The sequence below is a fragment of the Halichoerus grypus genome, chromosome 12, assembly GCF_964656455.1.
Source record: "Halichoerus grypus chromosome 12, mHalGry1.hap1.1, whole genome shotgun sequence".
Classification (NCBI taxonomy): domain Eukaryota; kingdom Metazoa; phylum Chordata; class Mammalia; order Carnivora; family Phocidae; genus Halichoerus; species Halichoerus grypus.
This window is the reverse complement of record NC_135723.1, coordinates 100043746-100063082: the sequence shown is the minus strand read 5'-3', so window position 1 is coordinate 100063082 and position 19337 is coordinate 100043746.

Here is a 19337-nt window from a genome sequence, read left to right as displayed (position 1 = left end):
GAACAGAAAAGCGACCACTTTCTGGAAGGTAGGACCTGCGGAGAAGTGAATCCGAGGCGATATTCGGGAGGATAGACGGCGGGGGAGGGGCCTCCGTCGGCCGCTTCTGGCAAGTGATAGAGCCGCGGAGCACAAAATCGGAACTTTTAGAGTCTGCTCCGCTGAGGGACGTCACTCTGGTGGCGAAGTGGGGGGTGGAACCCTCGCGGGACAGTGTGGTCTCAGGACCCTCGGGGTCACAGAAAGACCGGGGGTGCCTGAGTGCGGCAGAGCTCCCAGGGATAGGAGCCGGGAAGCCGGCTGCAGAGACGGAGCCCAGGCGCGGGCTCTCAGCCCCGGGGTTGTCATACACCGTGATCCGCGGCACAGTCGGGCCACTGCTCCTCCAGCAGGGACCCAACAAGCGGCAGATCCGGGGAGACTCACCTTCTTCCCCCGGGAGGAGAGGTGCGGGAGCGCACCGCGGGGATCTGCTGGGTTTGGAGACTCCACCCGGGGTCGGGTGCCAGAGATAGAAAGGCGCAGTCACAGGCCGGGTGAGCGCGGAGTGTGGCCGGAGACCGGGGAGACGGGAGTGACTGACGGCTTTTCTCTGGGGGCTCGCTGAGGAGCGGGACCCCGAGTTCTCGGCTCCTCCGGGGCGGAGACTGGGAGGCCGCCATTTTCACTCTCCGCCTCCAAAGCTGTACGGAAAGCTTGCAGGGAACAAAAGCTCCGGAGAGCAAACCCGAGCAGATTACTTAGCCCGGACCGGCAAGGGCGGGGCAATTCCGCCTCCGGCAAAGACATTTGGGAACCACGGCAACAGGCCCCTCCCCCAGAAGATCAGCGAGAACAGCCAGCCAAGACCAAGTTTACCGATCAATGAAAATGGCAGAACTCCAGTGCTAGGGGAATACTGCACATAGAATTCATGGCTTTTTTACCATGATTCTTTAGTCTTTCAAAGTTAATTTTTTTTTTAACTGTCTTTTTTTCTTTTTTCTTTTTTTCTTTTTTTTTGAATTTTTCTTTTTCCCTTTTTCAACCAACATCTTATCAATCCCTTTTTAAAAAAAAAACATTTTTATTTTTCATTTTTAAAGTCATATTCTATCCCTTCATAGTAGTTACCCGTATTTTTGGCATATATATATAAGTTGTTCTCTCTTTAAAATCTTGAGATAGTTTCTTCTAACAGATCAAAATATACTCTAAATCTCTAGTGTATGTTTTTTTTCTACTCCCCTGCCTGATCACATTCTCTCCCTTTTTTCTTTCTTTTTTTTTTTAATCCTCTTCTTTCTTTTTTCAAACAACTTATCAAATCCTTTTTTAAAATTTTTTATAATTTCCATCTTTACAGTCATATTCCATCCCTTCATCATATCAACCCTTATTTTTGTACATATATAAGTTTTTCTTTCTTTAAAATTTTGGGAGGGACTTTCTTTTAACAGACCAAAATACACCCAAAATCTAGTGTGTGGCACTGATCTATAAACCAGCCTGATCATATTTGATCACATTCTGTTTTTGTTTTGTTTTGTTTTGTTCTGCTTTTGTTTGTTTTTATCTTTATCTTTTTCTTTTTTCTTTTTTTCTTTCTTTTTCTTTTTTCTCTCTTTCCCTTCCTTTTCCCACTGCTTCAAGTCTTTTCTGATTTGTTTAGAGTATATTTTCTGGGGACGTTGTTACCCTGCTAGCATTTTGTTCTCTCATTAATCTATTCTCCTCTGCACAAAATGACAAGACGGAAAAAATCACCTCAACAAAAAGAACAAGAGGTAGTACCGACTGCCAGGGACCTACTCAATATGGACATTAGTACGATGTCAGATCTAGAGTTCAGAATCATCACTTTAAAGATACTAGCTGGGCTTGAAAAAAGCATGGAAGTTATTAGAGAAACACTTTCTGGAGAAATAAAAGAACTAAAATCTAACCAAGTAGAAATCAAAAAGGCTATTAATGAGGTGCAATCAAATATGGGGGCGCTAACTGCTAGGATAAATGAGGCAGAAGAAAGAATCAGTGAGATAGAAGACCAAATGATGGAAAATAAAGAAGCTGAGAAAAAGAGAGATAAACAACTACTGGATCACGAGGGCAGAATTCGAGAGATAAACGATACCATAAGACGAAACAACATTAGAATAATTGGGATCCCAGAAAAAGAAGAAAGAGAGAGAGGGGCAGAAGGTATAATGGAGCAAATTATAGCGGAGAACTTCCCTAATTTGGGGAAGGAAACAGGCATCAAAATCCAGGAAGCACAGAGAACCCCTCTCAAAATCAATAAAAATAGGTCAACACCCCGACATCTAATAGTAAAACTTACGAGTCTCAGAGACAAAGAGAAAATCCTGAAAGCAGCTCGGGACAAGAGATATGTAACCTACAATGGTAGAAACATTAGATTGGCAACAGACTTATCCACAGAGACCTGGCAGGCCAGAAAGGACTGGCAGGACATATTCAGAGCACTAAATGAGAAAAATATGCAGCCAAGAATACTATATCCAGCTAGGCTGTCATTGAAAATTGAAGGAGAGATAAAAAGCTTCCAGGACAAACAAAAACTAAAGGAATTTGCAAACACGAAACCAGCCCTACAAGAAATATTGAAAGGGGTCCTCTAAGCAAAGAGAGAGCCTAAAAGCAACATAGACCAGAAAGGAACACAGACAATATACAGTAACAGTCACCTTACAGGCAATACAATGGCACTAAATTCCTATCTTTCAGTAGTTACCCTGAATGTAAATGGGCTAAATGCCCCAATCAAAAGACACAGGCTATCAGATTGGATTAAAAAACAAGACCCATCGCTATGCTGTCTGCAAGAGACTCATTTTAGACCCAAAGACACCCCCAGACTTAAAGTGAGGGGGTGAAAAACCATTTACCATGCTAATGGACACCAAAAGAAAGCTGGGGTGGCAATCCTTATATCAGACAAATTAGATTTTAAACCAAAGACTGTAATAAGAGATGAGGAAGGACACTATATCCTACTTAAAGGGTCTATCCAACAAGAAGATCTAACAACTGTAAATATCTATGCCCCTAACATGGGAGCAGCCAATTATATAAGGCAATTAATAACAAAAACAAAGAAACACATTGACAACAATACAATAATAGTGGGGGACTTTAACACCCCCCTCACTGAAATGGACAGATCGTCTAAGCAAAAGATCAACAAGGAAATAAAGACTTTAAATGACACACTGGACCAAATGGACTTCACAGACATATTCAGAACATTCCATCCCAAAGCAACGGAATACACATTCTTCTCTAGTGCCCATGGAACATTCTCCAGAATCGATCACATCCTAGGTCATAAATCAGGTCTCAACTGGTACCAGAAGATTGGGATCATCCCCTGCATATTTTCAGACCACAATGCTTTGAAACTAGAACTCAATCACAAGAGGAAAGTCGGAAAGAACTCAAATACATGGAGGCTAAAGAGCATTCTACTGAAGAATGAATGGGTCAACCAGGAAATTAAAGAAGAATTAAAAAAATTCATGGAAACCAATGAAAATGAAAACACAACTATTCAAAATCTTTGGGATACAGCAAAGGCAGTCCTAAGAGGAAAGTATATAGCAATACAAGCCTTTCTCAAGAAACAAGAAAGGTCTCAAGTACACAACCTAACCCTACACCTAAAGGAGCTGGAGAAAGAACAGCAAATAAAGCCTAAACCCAGCAGGAGAAGAGAAATAATAAAGATCAGAGCAGAAATCAATGAAATAGAAACCAAAAGAGCAGTAGAACAGATCAACGAAACTAGGAGCTGGTTCTTTGAAAGAATTAACGAGATTGATAAGCCCCTGGCCAGACTTATCAAAAAGAAAAGAGAAATGACCCAAATCAACAAAATCATGAATGAAAGAGGAGAAATCACAATCAACACCAAAGAAATCAAACAATTATAAGAACATATTATGAGCAACTCTATGCCAGCAAATTAGATAACCTGGAAGTAATGGATGCATTCCTAGAGATGTATCAACTACCAAAACTGAAGCAGGAAGAAATAGAAAACCTGAACAGACCTATAACCACTAAGGAAATAGAAGCAGTCATCAAAAATCTCCCAAAACACAAAAGCCTAGGGCCAGATGGCTTCCCAGGGGAATTCTACCAAACATTTAAAGAAGAATTAATACCTATCCTTCTGAAACTGTTCCAAAAAATAGAAATGGAAGGAAAACTTCCAAACTCTTTTATGAGGCCAGCATTACCTTGATCCCAAAACCAGACAAAGACCCCATCAAAAAGGAGAATTACAGACCAATATCCCTGATGAACATGGATGCAAAAATTCTCACCAAAATACTAGCCAATAGGATCCAACAGTACATTAAAAGGATTATTCACCACGACCAAGTCGGATTTATCCCTGGGCTGCAAGGTTGGTTCAACATCCGCAAATTAATCAACGTGATACAATACATTAACAAAAGAAAGAACAAGAATCATATGATTCTCTCAATAGATGCAGAAAAAGCATTTGACAAAGTACAGCATCCTTTCTTGATCAAAACTCTTCAGAGTATAGGGATAGAGGGTACATACCTCAATATCATAAAAGCCATCTATGAAAAACCTACAGCGAATATCATTCTCAATGGGGAAAAACTGAGAGCTTTCCCCCTAAGTTCAGGAACGCGGCAGGGATGTCCACTATCACCACTGCTATTCAACATAGTATTGGAAGTCCTAGCCACAGCAATCAGACAACAAAAAGAAATCAAAGGCATCCAAATTGGCAAGGAAGAAGTCAAACTCTCACTCTTTGCAGATGATATGATACTTTATGTGGAAAATCCCAAAGACTCCACCCCAAAACTGCTAGAACTCATACAGGAATTCAGTCAAGTGGCAGGATATAAAATCAATGCACAGAAGTGTATTGATATAGAATCAATACACCAACAACAAGTCAGAAGAAAGAGAAATTAAGGAGTCGATCCCATTTACAATTGCACCCAAAACCATAAGATACCTGGGAATAAATCTAACCAAACAGGCAAAGGATCTGTACTCAGAAAACTATAAAATATTCATGAAAGAAATTGAGGAAGACACAAAGAAATGGAAAAACGTTCCATGCTCATGGATTGGAAGAACAAATATTGTGAAGATGTCAATCCTACCTAGAGCAATCTACACATTCAATGTAATCCCCATCAAAATACCATCCACTTTTTTCAAAGAAATGGAACAAATAATCCTAAAATTTGTATGGAACCAGAAAAGACCCCGCATAGCCAGAGGAATGTTGAAAAAGAAAAGCAAAGCTGGCGGCATCACAATTCCGGACTTCCAGCTCTACTATAAAGCTGTCATCATCAAGACAGTATGGTACTGGCACAAAAACAGACACATAGATCAATGGAACAGAATAGAGAGCCCAGAAATGGACCCTCAACTATATGGTCAACTAATCTTTGACAAAGCAGGAAAGAATGTCCAATGGAAAAAAGACAGTCTCTTCAACAAATGGTGTTGGGAAAATTGGACAGCCACATGCAGAAGAATGAAACTGGACCATTTCCTTACACCACACACAAAAATAGACTCCAAATGGTTGAAAGACCTCAATGTGAGACAGGAGTCCATCAAAATCCTAAAGGAGAACACAGGCAGCAACCTCTTCGACCTCAGCCGCAGCAACTTCTTCCTAGAAACATCGCCAAAGGCAAGGGAAGCAAGGGCAAAAATGAACTATTGGGACTTCATCAAGATAAAAAGCTTTTGCAAAGCAAAGGAAACAGTCAACAAAACCAAAAGACAACCCGCAGAATGGGAGAAGATATTTGCAAATGACATATCAGATAAAGGGCTAGTATCCAAAAATCTATAAAGAACTCATCAAACTCAACACCAAAAGAACAAAGAATCCAATCAAGAAATGGGCAGAAGACATGAACAGACATTTTTCCAAAGAAGACATCCAAACGGCCAACAGACACATGAAAAAGTGTTCAATATCGCTCGGCATCAGGGAAATCCAAATCAAAACCTCAATGAGATACCACCTCACACCAGTCAGAATGGCTAAAATTAACAAGTCAGGAAATGACAGATGTTGGCGGGGATGCGGAGAAAGGGGAACCCTCCTACACTGTTGGTGGGAATGCAAGCTGGTGCAGCCACTCTGGAAAACAGTATGGAGGTTCCTCAAAAAGTTGAAAATAGAGCTACCATATGATCCAGCAATTGCACTCCTGGGTATTTACCCCAAAGATACAAAAGTAGGGACCCGAAAGGGTATGTGCACCCCGATGTTTATAGCAGCAATGTCCACAATAGCCAAACTGTGGAAAGAGCCAAGATGTCCATCAACAGATGAATGGATAAAGAAGGTGTGGTATATATATACAATGGAATATTATGCAGCCATCAAAAGGAATGAGATCTTGCCATTTGCAACGACATGGATGGAACTGGAGGGTATTATACTGAGCGAAATAAGTCAAACAGAGAAAAACATGTATCATATGACCTCACTGATATGAGGAATTCTTAATCTCAGGAAACAAACTGAGGGTTGCTGGAGTGGGGGGTGGGGTGGGAGGGATGGGGTGACTGGGTGATGGACACTGGGGAGGGTATGTGTTCTGGTAAGCGCTGTGAATTGTGCAAGACTGTTGAATCTCAGATCTGTACCTCTGAAACAAATAATGCAATATATGTTAAGAAAGAAAAAAAGAAGAAGAAGAATGTAGCAGGAGGGGAAGAATGAAGGGGGGGAAAGCGGAGGGGAAGAAGAACCATGAGAGACGATGGACTCTGAAAAACAAACTGAGGGTTCTAGAGGGGAGGGGGGTGGGAGGATGGGTTAGCCTGGTGATGGGTATTGAGGAGGGCACGTTCTGCATGGAGCACTGGGTGTTATGCACAAACAATGAATCATGGAACACTATATCTGAAACTAATGATGTAATGTATGGGGATTAACATAACAATAAAAAAAATTAAAAAAAAAAAAAAGATAGAAACTGGAGAGTAGATTAAACCAAATGACCCAAGTATATGCTGCTTCCCAGAAAATAATTTCAGATGTTATGGTAGAAACAAGTTGAAAAGAAAAGGATGAGAAAAGATAAATAGCGCAAATGTTAAACATGCAAAGGAAAGAAGGAATGGCTATATTAATATCAAATAAAGTGGACTTCAGAGCAAAGAAAATTACCAAAACCAGAGAGGGACACTATGCAGTGATGGAAAGGTCAATCCATCAAGAAGACAAAGCAATCCTAAATGTGTATTCCCAAAAACAGAACTGCAAAACATGTGCAGCAAAAACGGAAAGAATCGAAAGCAGAATTGAGGAATCCACGATTCCATTTGGAGACTGCATATCCCTCTCTCAACCACTGATAGTGCAATTATGAGAAAATGAGCAAGATTATAGGAGAACTGACCCCATGACACCATCAATCAACAGGATCTAACTGATATGGTTAGAAACAAGCGGAGCAGACCCATCCTTCTCAAGTGCACATGGAACACGGACCTAGATAGACCACATCCTGGGCTACGAGACAAATCTCAACAAATGTAAGAGAGTTGAAACCGTATGGAGTGTGTTCTCCGCCCACAATGGAATCCAGCTAGAAATCAGTAAGAGAGAGGTACCAGAAATGTCTTCTTCTCTGCCCTAGCAGCCTCGTGATTCCCTAAACCATCATCAGAATCTGAGCAAAGGCCTTACTGATGGCCCTCCAGTGTCGAATTCTAAGGCTGAAAAGGGAATTTTCTGGGCTTGGAAAACACTCAAGACTCTGTCACTGAAGGGTGGAAAAGTAAGTGGTAAAGACCCATTTCCTCTTTTTTTCTACCCATTGCTAAGCCAACCTCCTTTGTTATTGAAGAGAAGGGGCAGATTACTCTCCCTAGTGCATGTCTGTCCCCGGCCCCAATACTCACTCCTTTTCCACTTTGAGCACAGATGGCTTTGCTCAAGAATGGACAAACCCAGCGTCGACTCACCCTGGGCCAGCCTCTGCCCATGCTCCGGCTTAGCCAACCCTCTGGGCATGATCAGCTCAGCTATGTAATTTAGCCCCTTGGTGGAAGGTCTGAGGGCAGCTGCCTGGCCGGGGCAGACACCTTCCAGGCTGTGTGAGAATAGGCCTTCCCGGATGCTGGGCACACCCCGGCTCACAGCCCTGGGGCACTGGCAAGTCTCTTCCATCCACTCACGGCGATTTCAGGGACTCCAACTCCACTCACACAGGAGAAAAACGACTCTCTTTTTTTGACAAGAGAGGACCCTGAGGCCCAGAAAGCTTAGATAGCATGTACCAGGCCCCCCTGACTACCAGACCTGGAACCATCATCTGAGTCCTACAGTTCACCTTCCGTCTGTCCCTCCACGCTCCTCTCCAGACCCCATCCCATCCACTCAATGATGAGACTGTGGGAAATGCGGAGGTGAAATCTCAAGTCAGAGTTCGATGGGAAGAAATCTGAATTATGAAACACGATTTCTCTTCCCTTATCTCTGCTCAGTCTTCGGGAGAAAGGGAAATAATACACCCTGTTGAGAAAGGAGTGTTGAAATCTCCAGCTATAACCAGGGATGTGTCGGTTTCTCCATTCACTTCTGCCAGTTTTACTCCTTCAATTTTGAAGTTTTCTTGTTTTTCTGAAACTCGGTTACTTATGAGGTGCATGTGATGAAGGACAGTTGGAAGAAAGGCAGGCAGGGACAAGGGGCCCCTGCCCCAAGAGGAAACCACTTGTAAGAGGATTTTACACCACCCTGGAAGGAGCCCTCCACCCTTTCCCACGTGATAGATAGATGACGGAAACCTGATTGGATGACAGGCACAAGGAGGGCTAATCAGATTAAAACAGTGAGCCAACAAGCCCATAAAACCCCCTAGACTTAGAAATTCCGGGTCCCCTCCCTCTTTGAGAGCTTGTACTATTGCTAAACTCAATAAACCTTGCTCTGCTGCCCACCACTCTGCTTGGTCTCCCTCTTCATTCTTCGAAGCGGCGTGACCGAGAACCGTGGGCACCGAAGGAGAAAATCCTTTTCAATATGTAGCTAGAATTTTTGTATTAGGATATTCTTTCCCTCTTCACTTACTTAGTAACCTGAAGTATAGTCTATGTTAGATAGGCAGGATAAATGCTTGATAAACACCAGGATAAATTACAAATGAATAAAAGATTTAAATGTTAGCACAAAGAAAATAAAAAAGTTCTAGAAGGCAACAGAAAAGTATTCTACCATAACTGATGCATGTGGAAGTTCTTTCTAAGTATGACTCAAAAACCAGAACACACAAATTTATGGATTCATATGCCTATATAATAGTGATACACATCTACATTTAAAAAACAAAGTAAAGGGGCGCCTGCCTGGCTCAGTTAATGGAGTGTGAGACTCTGGATCTCGAGGTTGTGAGTTCGAGCCCCACACTGGGTGCAGAGATTACTTAAAAATAAAATCATTAAAAACAAACAAAAACAACAACAACAAAAAAACAAAGTAAAATTTGAATAACAAACTAGAAAATAATATTTGTAACCCATATAATAGACAAATGACTAATCTGCCTAATATGTAAAGTTTCTAGGAAATTGAAAGGTAAGAGAGCAGCAACCCATTGTAAAAACGGACAAAAGAAAAGAAGACAGCAGAAAAACAAACTGATACTAAACATACGAAAAGATGCTTAATCGCACGCATATGGAAAGAAATGCATATCAAATTGCATTCAGGTATGATTCCTCCTCTATCCAGTTTGTAAAACCCAAAAGTATGCCTCTGGCAGATTTTAGCCATGGTCATGTGCTTAGCAAGACAAAAGAGTAAGCGTGTTAATAATTTTTGAACCGCTATTCCAGATGTCACTGTTTCCATTCAGAATGCCAAGGAGCCCCTTCTTTCCTCCATAGTTCTGAATAAAAGCATATACACACAGAGAATGCAGGCATTTGGGCAAACTATCACCTTTTCATCCAAAGTACAGCACCCCCTAGTATGCTGTGGTAAAGAATGTAGCAGGAATCAAGGTCAAAATGGAGCTCCCCAAACCTTCTCCCTGAATGGAGGACCATTGAGGCCAGAGTGGACCTCTACTCAGGCCACACCACATGAGACCGAGAAGGGTAAACCTGAAGAGGAAGACTCACCTGAGTCAGCCAGAAACAGGCCTTCTCTGGTCAGCTGTGAGTGTGGACACAGGAAGCCCCAGGCAGGTGACACATGGGTCCAGGGAGACCGGGAACTGAAGCGAGGGGACATGGAACTCATTTCTTGCTTTGAGGCAAAGAAACTCTACTCCAGTATCTGGAAACAGTGGATGTCAGGCTTTCCGCCAACTTCTTTCCCCCAAATTACTTCTATTTCTGTGAGAAGGAGTGAATATTATTCTCTTCCCAGAGAGTGGAATTTAAATATTCTCTCCTTTGGAAATTGAGGAGCAAGAGATTCTCTCTGAAAAGAGTAGGGGACTCATAGAATACTGCTTTTTAAATAGTCTCCCTCAGAAGCCAGACTGGAGGAGAAGACCCCACAAAGGCACTGCAGTCCACAGTCCAGCTGGACTCCCACCCGACAGCCAGCATCCACTCCCGGCCTATGAGTGAAGCGTCTCGTACATGGCAGCTTAGCTGGGGCACCACGTGACTGCAACTCCCGCCAAGGTACACGAGGTAGAACCATCCCACAAACCCAGTCAACCCAGTTCCGAGAGGTAATGAAATGTAGGAAATGTTATAAATCCATTATGACTATATAAGACTATATAGGACATGAATTAATTGGCAAAAAAAGATCAGTGTTTTTACATTCTCCCCAGGACCTCCATCATGCAATGTTCCTGAAAATAAGACTGTGCCTTCTTTAACTGAAGTGAATCTGTACCTTTCTTTGGTCGCTATCATGAATCTTTAGCCACAAAGTGCCTAAGGCCAGTAAGGATTCAGAGCTTCAGGCGAGTTGACAATAGCTAGTACAGATGTCAGCAAAGCCATTTCCTCCTGTGGATGACAAACATTCTTCTACACCGCACAAATGAACAAAGAGCCACCATGCAACTACCAGAAGATGACCCTAGTGACAATGACGTTGGCCTTCCAGCCAAACTCTTGTCAAAGCAAAAATTTGCTTGGTGCCCTGTGCTTGCTTGGTTGTAAATTTCACGTTGGAGCTGGTTCTCATACCGCAGCCCACTAGAGCTTCCACATAGCCATTCTAGTACTGCCTGGGTTTAGAAGACAAGGAGACACATGGAGCTATGCGGTGTTTAAAAACTCAAACTTATTGGGGTGCTCCTCGGTGGCTCAGTCGCGTAAGCGGCCGACTCTTGGTTTTGGCTCAGGTCATGATCTCAGGGTCGTGAGATCGAGCCCTGCGTGAGGCTCAGCACTCTGCTGGGGAGTCTGCTTGTGGATTCTCTCTCTCCCTCTGCCTCTGACCCCTCCCCCTGCTTGCACACTCACTCTCTCTCTATCTCTATCTCTAAAATAAATAAGTAAATAAATAAATGAATAAATAAATCTTTGAAAACACACACACACACAAACTTATTTCCAAACCAAGTGGCCTCTAATGTTACAAAGTTTGCTTAGGGTCCAGATAAACACAAGATTTTGCATTATACGAGCACCTTCCTGCACAAGAGTAATGTGCCATCAAATGCAGAAATATGGTCATTTTTTAGCAGAAAGCTTCAGATGTAGTATCTCCAGTGAAATCAGTAACTTCTCAAGCAGTTCCAAGCCAAGTCCCCAGTGAAGAGCCAATATGGGAATGCCTTTTAGAACCCCAGCCATAAGAAACAAACAAGTCCCTGCTCTCAACCTGCATGAGGAGACACCCAGAACATGAAACCACAAGAGCAAAGTAATGACCCCTTATCAGAAACAGCTCCTAAAAGACAAAGGAAGAATGAGGCCAAAAGCTGCAAAACAAGATCATAGCACAAAACATCTCTCAGCCCACATCACAAGACCCTGAGAAAGAGCAAAGAGCAAGAACCTAGAGAAGGGATTCGCAGCAGACAACTGAAATAACAAGCAGAGATGAGCAAACAGCTAGGAAAAAAAAAAAAAAAAACAGTTGGAGAGCATTCCAAAAAAGACTGCCCTTCTCCAGGAGGGGGAAGATTTAGAGTGGAGTCTTTTAAGTATTCATAGAAAACAAATGGGATACCAAAAATAAGTACAAATGTATCTTCTTGCTGAACTTGATGGAGTTCCTTGCACATTTTTTGGTCCACACTTGATGTTTATCTATACTTTATCCAATATTCTAAATATGTGGGAAATTGTTAAAATTTAAATTAAGTTTATTAAATTGACTTTTCCTACTTTTCAATATAATGCAGAGCAGGGTGCTGGGGGGGGGGGCGCTGGTGAGGGGCTTTTTTTTCACCAAAGCTTGGCAGACTGAAAGAAAAATGTCATTATTGGCCACAAAGGGACAGGATCTCATATACATGAGTAAAAGCGTCTAAAAATTTTTTTAAAAGAGAGGAGAGGGAAGCGAAAAGAGTGATCAAAATGAGCGAGGAAGGCTGTGGGCTGACTCTTGTACCCTGCACAGTCTCCAGTAAAGTTCCTAAAATTAAAAAAAGAAAGAAAAAGCTGAATATGAATAATTGTGTTTGAATACAGTTTTTTAAAAAGAAACAGTAAAAACACTGTGCTTTAGGCTTTCAGGGGCATAGGATGAAACAGAAACGGTGCATAATTTCATAGAAATGAGGAAACAGAAAAGGCTGAGGAAAAAGTGAAGGGACCTCTTAGAAATAGTAGGGAGGACTTGGAGCCCTCGCATATTATGTAATGATGGATTGGACCAAATTTAACCAATTCATCGAGTACTGGGGGATACTTAACTGACATCTGAGTGACAAATTAAAAACTGAGGGCCTTGGACAGATCAAATATTAGGATGTGACTTAACAATAAGGAGTTTCTGTCACCAAGGATTTTACAACGTACTTGGGTATATAGACAAGAAATAGTAAGCCATGGATCTGGGTATGCATAGAATGTGACAGAATCAAATAGGAGAGGGGCTTAAGCCAGCCTTGGCTGGGTCAGAAAACTTTCCTTAAGAATATGAGATGTGGGGCACCTGGGTGACTCAGTTGGTTAAGTGTCCAACTCTTGATCTCAGCTCAGGTCTTCATCTCAGGGTCATGGGTTCGAGCCCCGCGTTGGGCTCCTTGCATATGAGATGTAAGGTGAATCATTAAATATAAGTGATGAGTTGGAGCGGTCATCCACGGCATGAGTGTGTGTCTGGGGAGGCGGGGAGGGCTGCGGCGGGAGGCACTGGAGGCAGGAGGACAGGACCCTGGGGGGTGACTACAGGAGTAAGAATTGTGAGCAGAGAGTTACATGGAGGCCACAGTATGAACAGCTTTGCTTCAACTACCAAGGAGTTTGGACCATTGTGAAGCACACCACGATTATATTTCTTCCTAATTCATCGAGTGTTTTATCATGGGTGTTGGATCTTGTCAAATGTTTTTTCTGCATCTATTGAGAGAATCATGGGATTTTTGTCCTTCATTCTATTAATGTGGTAAAACCCACCGATCGATATTTATATATTGAACCAATCTTGTATTCCCAGGGTTAAATCCCAGGTATATGTATTTTTAGATGGTGCTTACTTCTCATGGTCTACACTTCTTTTTATAAGTTGCTGTATTCAATTTGCTAGTATTTTGTTGAGGATTTTAGTCTAAGTCAAGATTCTTAGTGTGGGCCTCAATGGAGTGTGTCACTGTTTCCAGTGTAGGTAACCGGGGGAGGAAGGGGATGAGTGGCCAGCAGAACCACAGTGGTGCCCACAAGAACCTCATAGCCCAGAAGAAATACAGAGGTGTTTGGCGAATGCTCCAGTCCCTGGTAGACCTGGCAATGTTGACAACCTGAAGACATGGTGACCAGTAAGACTGAGAGTCATGCCTGTTGATAACAGTGCCTTGAAAGCAGTACCCAGCAGAGGATTCATGTCGGGAAAAGAAGAAAAGCATGGTAAGTACCACATGGCAGGTCCCAGAAGTTTTCAGGAGCTTATAGAATTCATCCTTTGGGGAACCTCAGAAATATACCCAAGGAAAAGAAACCAGAACTAGCAGGGGCTCTGGAGGGCTGCAAAAGCAGGAAGAGTGAGGGCTAGGAAGATATTCATAACGTAAATGACCTCATTTTAAATTACTGTAGCCTTAGTACAGACAAATTACAAATATATTTCCAAAGGCTATGTTTGGGGCATAACACCTGACCCAGGCTTGACCCCTTTTAATCTGGGGATCAGGAAACACAGGCCCACCCACTAACATTTTTGAATACAGGTTTAGGTGAGAAGAGAAAAACAGGAAGTGTTTGTAGCTGAAGAGCAAAGTGTGTCATGTTGTTCACAGGTAGATTTCACACCGATCTGGTAAGTACATCCTGTGTCTATTCTCAGAAATAAATGCGAGAATTATGACCACGAAGTCTTCTTGTTAGCGTCGCATTGCCTCTCCTGGAAAACTGGAAGGTGAGACATGCTGATGTCTCAGTCTGCTGGGGAGAAGCATAATATGGCAGTAGGGAAGGCTGGACTAAGGGGTGCATGGCATCAACCATTGTAACGATGGGATAGGAAGATGAAGTTTTTTTCAAATTTTCTATCTTTTTGTTATCAGCACACTTTTTTTTTTTTTTACTCTGGAAGTTAAACTCATCACAAATGCCACATTCTGCACAAGGTCTTTCTCAGGGCAGGAAGAGCGAGAAGAGGAAGTGAAAGGGGTCACCGTGAGGAAGGGGAGGCTTGGGGGGGCTAGTCTGGGGACATTGGATGACCCCATGTGACAAATAGGTATATATGCAATGCATTAGTTGAACAGAAACACTGTGAATAAGGAAAAACCACCTCCTTAGAAGTTACTTCTCCCACTCTCTAATCCAAAGAGAGCTAGAACATCTGGACTTCCTTCAATACACCACAATGATCCATTGTATCAGGGTCTCTCAACCTCCATACTACTGACCTATTGGGCCAGATCATTCTTTGTTATGCAGACTGTCCTGTGTATTGTAGGACATTTAGCAGCATCTCTGGCCCCCAGCTACTGCATGCGAGTAGCACCGCCCTGCTGTGACAACCAAAAATGTCTCTAGAGATTGCTTAACCTACCCTGTGGGGCAAGGTCATTCTCAGTTGTGAGCCACCCCCTTACATCAATGATACCTCGCTGAACAGGCAGGATGAGCAATTCATAGCCAGCATTTAGTGGCCTTGTTAAGACACATATGCTTGAGAGTCTTAGAGTCTTACCAGGGTCTCAGATCCTTCAGGAACAAGAGTGTGGGTCACACAACAGGTAAACACTGACATGAACAGAAATGAAAGCTGAAGGCAAGGGGAATGGGAAGGAGTGGTGGAGGAGGAAGACCGTGAGTTACATGCAGCCCAAGATAGAATGCAGTGACAGGGGCCGCAATTCATCCTAGAAATCTTCCACTTTTAGTTGCCTCACAGGAAGAGAGACCCAGTGGAACCCTACAGGAACTGGTCTCCAAACATATATGGAGAAGAGGCTCCACAGGGAGCAAGCGTGACAGCTACAAAGGTGCACCACTCTCGAAGGCTCTCCCTTCAAGAAAATTTAGTCAAGAAATCTTTGACAAGGAAGCCAAGAATATATGGGGAAAGGATCGTCTCTTCAATAAATGGTGTTGGGAAACTGGATATCCACATGCAAAAGAATGAAACTGGACTTGTATTATTCAAAAATGAACTTGAAGTGAATTAAAGATTTAAGTGTAAGACCTGAAATGGTAAAACTACCAGAAGAGAGCTCAGGGAAACACTCCTTGATATTGGTCTGGGCAATAATTTTTTTGCACACACACACACAAAATAATAATAATAATTTTTTTGCACAGACAACAAAAGCAAATATAGACAAGTGGGATAACGTCAAAGCAAAAGAAACAACAAAATGAGAAAGCAACATACAGAATGGGAGAAAATATTTGCAAATGATATATCTGAGAAAGAGTTAATATCCAAAGTTTATAAGGAACTCAGACAACTCAATAGCAAAAAAAAAAAAGCAATCTGATTAAAACACGGGCAAAGGACCTGAACAAATATTTTTCCAAAGAAGACATACAAATGGCCAGCAGATACATGAAAAGATGCTCAACATCACTGATCATCAGGGAAATGCAAATCAAAACCACAAGGAGATATCACCTCACCCCTGTGAGAATGGCTATTATCAAAAGGACAAGCGATAACAGGTGTCCACAAGGATGTGGAGAAAGGGGACCCTATACACTGTTGGTGGGAATGTAAATGGGTGCAGCCACTGAAGAAAACAGTGTATGAATCTTCAATAAATTAAAAATAGGGATGCCTGGCTGGCTCAATTGGTAGGGTGTGGGATTCTTAATCTCGGAGTCGTGAGGTTCAAGCCCCATGTTGGGTGTAGAGATTACTTAAAATAAAAAATCTTAAAAAAAAAAAAAGAAATTAAAAAGACAACTACCATATGATCCATCAATCCTACTTCTGGGTGTATATCCAAAGAAAATGAAATCAGGTGTTGAAGGATATCGGCACCCCTTACCCTGTTCATTGCAGCATTATTCACAATAGCCAAGACATGGAAACAACCTCAGTGTCCATCAACAGATGAATGGATAAAGAAGATGTGGTATATATAGACAATGGAATATTCTTCAGCCATAAAAAAAAAAAAAGGAAATCCTGTCCTTTGTCTCAGCATGGATGGATCTTGAGGGCATTATGCTCAGTGAAATAAGTCAAAGAGAGTAAGACAAATATTCTATGATCTCTCTTACACACGGAATCCAAAAAACTCTAACTCGTAGAAACAGAGAGTAGGATGGTGGTTTTGGGGGGCTAGTTGGGGGGGTGGAGGGGTGAGAGATGTTAGTCTAGAGGTGCAAACTCCCAGCTATAAGATGAATAACTTCCGGGGATCTAACATATAGCATTTAAAAAAGAAAAAGAAAGGAAAACTTCCACTCTGCTCCAAGGAGGGCAGTTAGCTGGCAATCTCCAGCTGCAACACTTTCAGGACCCACTTCAGCTTCTGGGCCAAAGCCATGCCCTTCCCAGGCAGCCCTTAGCCAAGGGCTGAGCACCGAGGAGCTGCCAGCATCCACCCAATGCAGGACATCGTTGCTATGCATCAGTCTTTGCCCTAGAACTCCCTATTCAGACGGAGCCGTCTTGTCAAGGGTGCTACTCTCCCAACCCCGGCAGCACCGCACCCCTTCCCTTTGGCAAGTGTCAGATCTGCATTGCAGTGTGAAAGCTCTCTCAGCCCGATTCTGCTTCCTCTTTAGTCTTTAACAGCCATTACTTTGTCCCCTGCCCCTGGGGAAACCTCTTGCACTCCTAACTCCCAGGCTGTGCCCCTTGGCGGAACTGACATAGCAGTGTTGTCCAGCCCCTCAAGCGTGGTCCTAAAGGAAAGTGGGGATGGATGTTAGGTCCTACCTGAGAGAAAGTGTCGCATGGCTTAGCCCACACATCCCCCGCCTCATGCAGGTCCCAATGCCACCTGCTCAACCATGGGTAGGGCACTGGGCTTTGGGCCTACCTTCCAACAGAAGGGAAGCTCTGGGAAGAGGCACAAAATGCCTTCCAGACTTTATTTCTCCCATGCTCCTGGTTCTAATTTATTTGTCCTTGCCACAGTGAAATGCCCGGAGTGGGGGATTCCTGAGCTGGCAGACGCCCAGTAAAGAAGTGGCTGTCACCCACTCTGAAGGTCCTCATGCACCAAAGATGCAAAAACCTCACTAGAGTCAGAGTGTCTATAAACATCTGCATGGCCTCTCCATGGAGGCGGGTTCTTCCCCCAAGTCAGAAAAATAGCAATCAGAGGATGTGAGTTTATAAAATAATTCACCTTTATTATTTCATTCAACCCAATATATTTATACACACATTATCCAGGATTTGTCATATTCAGGGTTATGGAGAGTACAACATATTAATGGTGACAGTCCATGCTCTGATAAATGGGTTAAACTTGAAGGCAATGGATAATTTGAAAAAACAAAAGCAGATGACATAAATCCTGTCCTCAAAGCATACACAAAATGGTTAATAGTGATAACATCTGACCGCACTTAGCTGGGAGAAGACTCCATAGTTCTCGCCTCGTATATCACCCGAACCGGGCAGCCCTCAATACCATCTGCTCGGCCTCGGCAGAAACCACCATACCTGGACCCAAGAAGTGACCGTAAGCGTGGAGGCCACACCAGCCTCGGACTGCGTCCCCTTGGACTTCCTGACATGAGACACAATAAGCCCTTAGTGTGTTCAAGACATTATTACTTGAGTTCTATGAGCTTTACCCTAATTTCTAACCCTCAGGGATTAAAAAAAGAGAAAAGTGCAAAGGAGTTTTCTTTTTTAAAAATTTTGTGTACCTATTTATTTAAATTCAATTAATTAACATATAATGTATCATTTGTCTCAGGGGTACAGGTCAGTGATTCATCAGTCTCATATAATACCCAGTGCTCATTACAACACATACCCTCCCCAAGTGTCCATCACCCAGTGCAAAGGAGTTTTCGATAAACTTTTCTAGAGGTGATCTAGACTTCTACTTAGAATTCTGGAACTTTGCAAAATTGGCTAATCACCAATTAGCCAACTGGCAAGCACCAATTGGCTAATTGGCAATTTCACCATGTGTCTGATTTTTGTTCTACTCTATTTCACTGCGATGGTTAGCAATAAAGTCTTTTAAAACCTCCCAGACTCATGTTCATTTCCTAAGGGACAAGAAAGAAGAGTAGACTGGGTCCCAATTTCTATTCAGCCTTGGAATAGCCACCCTGTAAGGAAAGGAACATGCTGGCCCTGAGTCCTATCCCAGTGGTGCCAAGGCAGCCCCGGGGGGAAGCGGGGGGCGGGCAGCAGGCCGGGCAAGCAGTCCGGGGCACGTGGAGACCCACATGAGTCTGGCTTCTCCATTCTGCCATGCCAGGAGTTGGCAGGACACTGCTCACGGCTCTGCTCTCATGGATCCGGATCCCCTGATCCTTGGGTAGGTCTCTGTATTTGACGGCAGGCTGGCCTTGGCCTTGGTCGCAGTGTCTGTCCTGATGCCCCAAGCTCTATCCCCAAGATAAAGAAGTCAGGGGCGCCTGGGTGGCTCAGTTGGTTAAGCGACTGCCTTCGGCTCAGGTCATGATCCTGGAGTCCCGGGATCGAGTCCCACATCGGGCTCCCTGCTCAGCAGGGAGTCTGCTTCTCCCTCTGACCCTCCCCCCTCTCATGCTCTCTGTATCTCATTCTCTCT